Source organism: Ictidomys tridecemlineatus, chromosome 2 (assembly GCF_052094955.1).
Source record: "Ictidomys tridecemlineatus isolate mIctTri1 chromosome 2, mIctTri1.hap1, whole genome shotgun sequence".
Taxonomy (NCBI): Eukaryota; Metazoa; Chordata; class Mammalia; order Rodentia; family Sciuridae; genus Ictidomys; species Ictidomys tridecemlineatus.
In genome coordinates, this window is record NC_135478.1 from 151,703,611 (window position 1) to 151,713,436 (window position 9,826).

Sequence of the window (9,826 nt, forward strand, 5' to 3'; positions counted from 1 at the left end):
TGTCTGAAATTATGGTGGCAGCAGGACCATGCAACTTCTGAAGGCTCTTAAATCCTTCCATGCTTCTTCCTAACCTCTAGTGTTGTCTGCAGGTTTTGGCTTGTCGCCACATCACTGCAATTTCTGCTTCTGTCATCAATGGCTTTCCTCCCTAATGTCCTTACATGCCCTTACACGAACCCCAGCCAAGGATTTAGCATCCACTCTAACCCAGGATGGCTCCAGCTTGATCAACTACATCTGCAAAGACCCTACTTCCAAATAAAAGGACATTCTGAGGTTCCAGGTGGACATTAAATTTTTTCAGGGCCAGTGGGGTGGCGGGGGGATTTATTATTCAACCTGATACAGTCTTTATGTGGGTTTCTTAAATAAGACTTTATTTGTTTGTTTACAATGGTTATGTCTTCCAATGGGTTGATCCTTTATCATTATAAAATGTCACTCTTTATTTTAATAATTTTTTTGTTGTAAAGTCTGTTTTGTCTGCTTGAACATAGCCGTTGCAGCTTTCTCATGTTCTCTGTTTGCATAACATATCTTTACCAGTACTTCCTTTTTCAACCTATATTTATTTTTTTGGTCTTTGAATCTAAAATGTGTATTCTGTAAACATCATATAGTTGGATCTTGTTTCTTATTACCATTTTGTTACTTTTCATTTGTTCTTGTGGGTTTGGGTCACTAGTTGGTGTCATTTCCTTAATCCTATACTTTACTCCGGGCCATCTTCTCTTGCTATCATTGCCCAGCATACTGTATTTCTATTTGGTATAGACACAATAATGTACACACGTGGCCATATACACATGGGTAGCTTCATATGTTTACTTCGTAAATCAGCTAAATGAACAAAAATGAAAGAAGAAATAAGTGCTTATACTTCAGTCTATTTCTACCTCTTTACCCATAATTTTTGTGTCACTATGTGGATTCAAACTTCCCTTTAGGTTTACTTTCTTTTAGCTTGAAGAACTTCCTGTGATATTTCATTTTGTTTTTTTTTGTTTTAAGAGACAGGGTCTCACTATGTTGCCCAGGCTGATCTTGAACTCATGAGCTCAAGAAATCCTCTTGCCTCAGCCTCCGAGTGTAGCTGGAACTCTAGGTATGCTCCACTGCACCTGAATTCCTTTAGTATTTCTTGTAATGTATGCCTGCAAAGCTATGAATTCTTACAAGTTTTGTTTATTTGAGGAATATTTTTATTTCCATTTCCAGTTTTGAAAGATAATTGTACTTGATATAAAATCCTTGGTTGCATTTTTAATATGTCATCCCATTGCCTCTGGCTGTCACTTTTTCTGCTGAAAAGTGACCTAACAATCTTTTTTTAATATTTTTTAAGTTGTAGATGGACACAATATCTTTATTTTTATTTATTTTTATGTGGTGCTGAGGATTGAACCCAGGGCCTCACACGTACAAGGCAAGCGCTCTACCACTGAGCTACAACCCCAGCCCTAACCTATCAATCTTATTGGGGTTTCCTTTTATATGATGTTTTTCTCTTGCTGCTTTTAAGATTTTCTTTTTCATCCTGTGTGTTAGCATTTTTACTATCGAATTATATCTCTTTTCATCTGTCCTCCTTGGGTTTCATCAAATTTCTTGAATGTGTAAATTAACATTTTCTCAATATATTTAAGAAATGTGATCAATTATTTCTTCATCCCCCCATTATGTATATATTAGCACACCTGAAGGTGTTCCATATTTCTCTGAGACTTCTTATTTTTTTATTCTGTTTTTCTCTCTGTTTTGATCTCATAATCTCTGTCAATTCACCTTTAAGTTTGCAGATTCTTTCTTCTGCCACTTCAAATCTAGTTAAGCCCCTCTAATAAATTTTCATTTCAGTTATTCTACTTTTCAGCTCCAGAATTTCCATTTGGTTCATTATTATAATTCCCTATTTGATGGGACATTTTCATCATAACTTCCCTTGTTTAATTTAATTTAATTTTTTGTAGTATCAGAGTTTTAACCCAGGGGTGCTCTATCACTGAGCTGCTACATACCAGCCCTTTTAGTTTTTTGTTTTTGTTTTTGTTTTTTGAGATAGGGGCTTACTAAGTTGATGAGATTGACCTTGAATTGGTGTTCCTACTGCCTCAGCCTCCTGGGTCACTGGGAATATAGGCATGTGCCACCACACCTGGCCTTCCATTATGCCTTTATGCATCATTTCCTTGGGTCCTTTTACACATATGTAATGGCTACTTTGAAGTTTTTGTTAAATCTGGCATCTGGTAATTTCTTTTGTTCCCACATATGACTCAGACTTCCCTGTTTCTTTGTTTATCTTACAATTTTTGTTAAAAATTTAACAATATGTTATTGTGGCTATGGATATTCATTTTCTTTCTCTCAGGAGCCTTTTTGTTGTTCTTTGCTTGCATTTTTTTATACCATTTTACTAAAGACTATTTTCTCTCATATGTGGAAGGCACTGCCTTGAGCTTACACAGAGTCCCATTGGGATTTTAGCAGAGTTTTCTTTGACTATCTTTTCCCCTAGTCTAAATTGCCTGATTTGGTAGCACAACCAACTGCTGGGCTTCGTGAATTACCAGCCTATCCCTATTGTTTTCAACAATAACCTAGGGCATAAATTGCTCTGAAGTCTGACCCAATTAAATTCTGGCAGGAGTAGTTTTGGAGTTCAGTCTTGAGGTTTGTTCTGACCCCAGGAGGGTACTTTTAGTTGTCAGTGTAGCTGGTTCTCCTTGGTGGGCTGCCTGACCTATGGTTTAGCGGTTGCCCTTCATTAAAAGGAGCTGTTATTTTCTAAAGTATCTTTAAGCTTGAACTTTCCCATGCTCTGGTTCAAATAAAATCAGTTACTTTGGAGAAATTATGAAACATTCTTTTCTTATGAACTACCTCTTCTCCTGGGAAACATCTCTGAAGCACTGTGGGTGGGGCAATAGCTTCTCCTCTTCTTGGCTGCCCTCTCTATCCATGGAAGCTCTACTCTTTGAATAAACTAAAGTGAGAATAATTTGGGTCCCAGTGTTCTTGGCCTGCTGCTCCTGAGGCAGAGCCTCCATCCTTCAAGTGAGTGCTGGGTGGAGTTCCCAGACTTTTGGTTGCACTGTTCAGGAACTTTTCCTTTTGCACTTGGAGTTGAAAGGTGTGAGAAATAGTAGGGGGAGGGCCGGGGATGTGGCTCAAGCCTGGCATGCGTGTGGCCTGGGTTTGATCCTCAGCACCACATACAAACAAAAGATGCTGTGTCCGCCGAAAACTAAAAAATAAATATTAAAAAATTCTCTCTCTCTCTCTCTCTCTCTCTCTCTCTCTCTCTCTCTCTCTCTCTCTCTCTCTCTTTAAAAAAAATAGTAGGGGGAAAGGAGCTCCACCTTCTTGGCCATATCCACCTAGATTAGCTGAGCTGCAGGGTATAAAGAAAAAAGAGGGACATGACTCAACTCCCACATACTCTTATTGTTCTGAGTTTTGGTATGGTTAGGACAATTTTCAAAGACTTTAAAATTAAAAAAAAAAAAAAACATTTAAACTAAGCTCATAAGCTGGGGAGTGGGTCCTCAGAGCTCCTCAGACTGTCATCCCAGAAGTAGTAACTAAAATTTAAAAGATAAACTGCCATCAACATTGGCCTTGAAAATGTCCAGGGGCCTCCTGTGAACCCAGTGAATGTACTGTTATGATAAATATCACGAGCCAATCTTCAAATATAATTGTTTCTTCTACCTCACTGATTCTTCTTTTTTGAAAAAAGGATGGCGATGTTATTTTGCTAAGCTGAGGCTGCATAACCAGAAACATTTAGTTCCAGTGCACTTCACCAGTATAGTACTGGGATTAAAAACATTTCAAGGAAGTTTGATTTGAGTGTAGATATGAGAATAAATTATGGTATCTCAGACAGTTGTAGGGGTGAATTATCTTGCTGCCAAAGACATTGCTAACGTTTACTTCCAAAATATAAAGATTAAGCTGGGTGTGGAGGTGCACACCTGTAATCCCAGTTACTGGGGAGCCTGAGACAGGTGGATGGGAAATTCAAGGCCAGCCTGAGCAACTTAGCAAGACACTGTTTCAAAAATAAATAAATAAATAAATAAATAAATTAGTTAATTAAATTAAATAAACATTAAAAAACTGATTATCAAATGGAAAAACAAAATGATAATTTAGTACCAGGACAATTGCTTCTCATTAACAATAAACAAATGAGTCAAAACAAAACCAACCTGCACAATATCACTCATTTACAAAGTCCTGTTTTCCTAACCATTCTAAGATTAAGGGCCTCTGAGCAGCCATCAAATTTATGGTAATCACTAATATCCAGTTTCAGTAATTATTTTCAAATGCTTTTATACCGAAGCAAAAGGTCATAACAGCCATCCTTCCTGCTCCTGAAATCAAAACAAACACTTTATATAGTTATTACTTTAGCCTTGTCTTGAAATGTTATCAGCTGTATACTTCATTTAGATTAAACCAAGTTCTCAAAATGTGGAAGTCCAAAAAGATAAGCCATAATCAAGCAGCTACTTTAACATAATAAAACATAAACATTAACATGCAATAATAATAGCAACATAATTTCTGTGAACTTCTGCACATTCTTTTTTTTTTGAGTGAATGTACTTAAAAGAGAATATTTTCAAAATACTTTCTAACAGCAATTAAAGAAGAAGTCAACTAAATTTAGTTGGCCAGAAAAAAGGAGGGGAAATGTAATGATATATTTTATTGCCAAAAGTAATTGGATTGCTAAAAATAAATCTGCTTATGAGTTAAAATGTTAAATTTACCTATTTCAGTAACACTTTACACATTATATTTTAGCTTCCCTAACCTTGTTTCTTTGGTGAATTATTTTTATTGTAGCTGTCTACCCTCATTTTTCATATTAAAATAAACCTGGCTTTTTTAAGTTATAAGTGATAGTTAATAATAAATGTTAAATAGACATTTCTTGGCATTCCTTGTGGATGCTTATTAATAGCCTTACATTTTTGTCATTGGGTTGCTCTTCATTTGTGCATATTTTCTAATCTGGTTTTTTCTTTATTTTAAATACTCATTTCCATAGCTAATTCATTCAATCCCTACATGTATTAAAGACTTACTCCACAGGAAGGCCCCTGTTAGGTACTGGGAAGAACATGATTTTGCAGGGTGACCTGACAGAACTCTAGAAGCATCATGGGGGTAGTATGGGAATGACTAATTTTGACTAAAAGAGAGATGTAGTGAGAAATCACAAAGGAGGTGGTCTTAAACCATCTTAAATATAAGAACAGGAGTTTTCCAGGGCACTCGGGGAGAGGAGGGTCATGGGGACAGGAATATCAAGCTGAGGAAAGCCCTAGAAGAATGAAAGACGTTGAGATGTTCAGAACATTACAAGAATGCAGTTAGGTAGGTCCCAAGAAAACCTCTAGTTTCAGTAATTTGCTAGAAGATCCCCAGAGCTCACGGGAAGGTGTTACACTCATGTTATGGTTCAAGGATACAGATTAAAATCAGCTAGTGAAAAAGATGTTTGAGGCAAAATCTGGGAAGAGCCCGTGTGTGACATCTTCCATTGTCCCCTCTCAGTGGAGTCATGGACGGAGCTAACTTCTTCCAGCAATGATGTGAGACAGTATGCATGGAGTATTGTCTTACCAGGAAAGCTCACCCCAACTTTAGCGCGCAGGGTGTTTATTGAGGTCAGGCACATAGATATGGTTCACTGTCCATATGGCTGGCTTTCATTCTCCAGCCCCTATGGTGGTTACTGATACTTCATGGTCCAAAGGCCCCACCATAAATCACATTAACAGGCAAGATATTCCAAGGGCTCAGAGATCACCTTCCATGAGCTGGGGGCCAAGACCAGGCTTCTCTTTGGGTAAGATAAATTCTTTACCATACAAGGTTTAAGGAGTCCATTCTGACTGCAGTGTTAGGGACTTGAAAGGTGATCAGGCCAGGTGGGGAATCACTGATGTGACAGATGGAGGAGAGGTGAATCTCACTAACAAAAGACATAAGTCAAAGGCGAGCTTCCTAAATTGAGTGAATAATAGATGTGAGAGCAAAATGGGAACCCTGGACTTCAGGACTCTTATTATCTAATGAATGGAAGAGCACTAAAGTCTCTGCAAAAGAAGTTTGTCAAATAGACCTTTCTACCACTCCTTAGTATGAAAATGACTTCCTTATGCATTTCTCAATTTTTTTTTATCATGTAAGCTATTTTTTAAGTTTTAGGTTATCAAAAATAAATTATAGATTCAGAAAATTGGGGAGTCAAGAGAGATCTTAGAGCTCCTGGAGGTCTGCTTTTTGTTTAAGGATAGCTTTCAGAGCTGGGCACAGTGGCACATACCTGTAATCCCACTTACTCAGGAAGCTGAAGCAGGATCTTCACAAGTTCAAGGCTAGCCTGGGCAACTTAGGCCGTCTAAGGGTTTCATCCTCAGTATGCCCACTGCCCCCATCCCCCCACCAAAAAAGAGAAAGGAGAGAGTGGAATGTAGGAATCTGCCTTTTAATAGGCACATCCTGATCTATCTATCAGTCCTTCAAAATATTTTGCACACTTGGGATAGTTTCTTTAGATAAACCCCAGGAAAACACTAGGTTTATTGAAGTGTCTGATACCCAGAAAGCTCTCAGTAGGTTTTTTTTTTTTTTTTTTTTTTTTTGTATAGTTGTTGATTTTGCTATCCTAATAGAGCACCTAGAGTCAAAGGTCTAGCTGGAGGGGCTGAAGGATTCTGTGTTGAAGTCACCTGGAGAGTTAAGTAAAGTGTCAGCCTCACACAGCCTCTGGCTAGATGTCACCAGGTGCCAATACTTCTTTGCTTTATTTCTACCTTTGTTTTGTAATCCAAGTTTACTTTTAAAAATACTGACATGTCTTAGCTGCTCTAAGCAAGGAGAAAAGCAAAGTTTCCATACCTCTCCTGGACACCCCCATTCTTTGGTGAGAGTCTGGACTGGCCTGGGCCATTTGTTTGACTTACACACTAAAAGTGAGAAACTTATCTTTAGCCCAACCCATTACGTAGAGTTGGAGCAACAAATCCAAGAGCAGTTAAATAACATGTCCAGGGTTGTGTTAATTCTTCTGACACACTGACTAAAATCCCTAACAGGAATGATCAAGTTAAAGGGCATTGTTTATATAGGTTTCATCGATAGATAAATTTTCTGAATGATAGAATGAATTTGTGGCTGTAAGCCTGCATCTGTTACCTCCCCCACCCTCCAACTCCTACCAAGTTGTGCTTCTAATCTTAAGCTTAATTTGTTTTCAATTTTAAATTTAATAAATGTGTAATTGTGCCCTAGATTGTCTTTTCTTTATCTTTTTTTCTGGTACTGGGGCATTTACCACCGAGCTATATCTCTAGTCTTTTTATTTTTCATTTTGAGACAGGGTCTTGCTAAGTTGTTGCCACTGGCTTCAAACATGCAATCTTCCTGCCTCAGATTCCTGAGTCATTAGGATTACAGATGTATGCCACTGAACCGTGCTAGAAACTGAAGAAGTTTATTAATTTTTCGTTTTGATAATTTGATTTCTGTAAGTCTACACGTGTAAAGTGTTTGTCCACATAGACTATAAAGCAAGTAGAACCAGACACTAACCTTATGCACTTGAAATTCTTATTTATCAATAGCTCATTACATGTTTCTGTCCCTTTAATTGCTTTTCCTTTAATATTTTAAACAAGTCAAAATATTTAAGGGCTGGGGATGTGGCTCAAGCGGTAGCGCGCTCGCCTGGCATGCGTGCGGCCTGGGTTCAATCCTCAGCACCACATTCAAACAAGATGTTGTGTCTGCCGAAAACTAAAAAATAAATGTTAAAAAATTCTCTCTCTCTCTCTCTCTCTCTCTCTCAAAAAAAATATTTAAACATGGACTACAGTTTATCATGCATCATTCCTCCATGACTGAGGTAAATATATGCCAGTCCATTTTTTCCTAGTTTTTAGAATAGTTTTTAAAGTTAACTTTTTGGAATTACTAGCAAATCTAATCCACCAGATTTTAATTATTAAAATATCTCTCATCCTTCCTCTTGAATTATTCCTGCCTCCCACTACTTCTTTGTTTACATCTGGATGTGAATTTTCCTCTTCTTGGATAAGGAGTTGGTGAGGCTGAAACATTTATTGATGTGGGGCCAGGGAGTACCAACCAAGTCCATGGGATGGGGGGGGGTGGTGCCAGCATTAAGATGCTACTATTATTACTCTAACCGTCATCATCATTATTGTGTGGTAGTCTTGCTTACTGATTTAACTACACTATAAATTTGTCAAGAGGTGGGCTGGAGACTGCAACTCGTATTTAATATGCTCTAATAGTGAACATGTTAATATTTTCCTTAAGTTTCTTCCACAAGAACAACGCATATGTCTTCGTGAATTTATTTTATTCTTCTATTAGAATTTTGCATTTTCCTGTAAATAAATATCTTCTATTAAATTGTGAAATTAGCCTGGGAAAGTGGCCCATGCCTATAATCCCAGTGGCTGAGGGGGTTAAGGCAAGAGGATCATAAGTTCAAAGCCAGCCTCAGGAACTTAGTGAGGCCCTGAGCAACTTAGCAAGACAGTTTTTCAAAATAAAAAATAAAAAAGGTTGGGGATGTGGCCCAATAGTTGAGTGTCCCTGGATTCAATCCTTGATACAAAAGAAAAAAAAATATTGTGAAATTATCAATCATGTTAAAGAAATCCTCTAAAATTAATTTTATTAAACCATTTATACAGGCATAAAATATTTTAAAAAACAGAATGTACAATGCCACATAAAAATGCATCTGCATCTGAGGAAAAATAGAAAAGAATTATATTCAAATAAAGATCTATGAGATTATAGTACTTTTCTCCTTTCTGGGACAGTTTCTTTAATTATATTATCAAATTCTTAAGAGAAGAAAGAAAGTATTTTGGTGATTTTTAGAAAATTTTTTTTTAACATGTGACTTATACCCTTTTCCTCTTGAAAACACAATGCTTTGTGCTCTTTTTTACCTTCCTTTCCAGAATTAGGACTAGGGACCTCAAAGGCCAAAAAATACAGTCTTTTTTGTTTTGTTTTGTTTTTAATTTGTTTTAATTAGTTACACATGAAAGTACAATGACCTTGACATATCATACATTTGAATCAGATGGGATATAATTTCTCATTTTTCTGAGTGTACAAGTTACAGAATTATATTGGTCATGCAGTATAGTCTTAAATACTAAGTTTTTTGTAGGATTTGATAACTATTACATTTTATATTTTATTAATCTTACCATATTATTTATTTTCTTTTGTTTTAGCAGCTTTAATATTGTATTTAAGCACTTGTATAAATGCCTACTCCTAGGTAGAAAAAAAAAGCTTTAGGATATAAGAAAATTATAATCCCTTAACTTTTTGTAATAAAAATTTTCAAACATTATGGAAATGTGAACTTGTAGTAGTTCTTCCTTTATCCTTTGGCTTTCTCTCATCAAAGTCATGCTATTAAAAATTGTCTCTCAGGTAAAACACTAGGGCATGATATTGGCCAAATTATACAATTGTATTATGTGTATGTATGAATACCGTACAAGGAAGCCCATCATTATGTACAATTATAAAGTACTAATAAAAAATATGGCAAAAGCTTATTTTATAAGATATTCTCTAGGAGGGCAAAATTAGAAACTACTGTTTAAGGGATATTGATATGTCTGTTTTGATATGTCTTTTTGTAATTTTTTTAATAAGAGTTTGATAGTAAGTAGTCTTATGAGTGGTTTGTGTTTCCTACTGCTTTATTTCACATGAGATCAAAGTTATTCCTTCT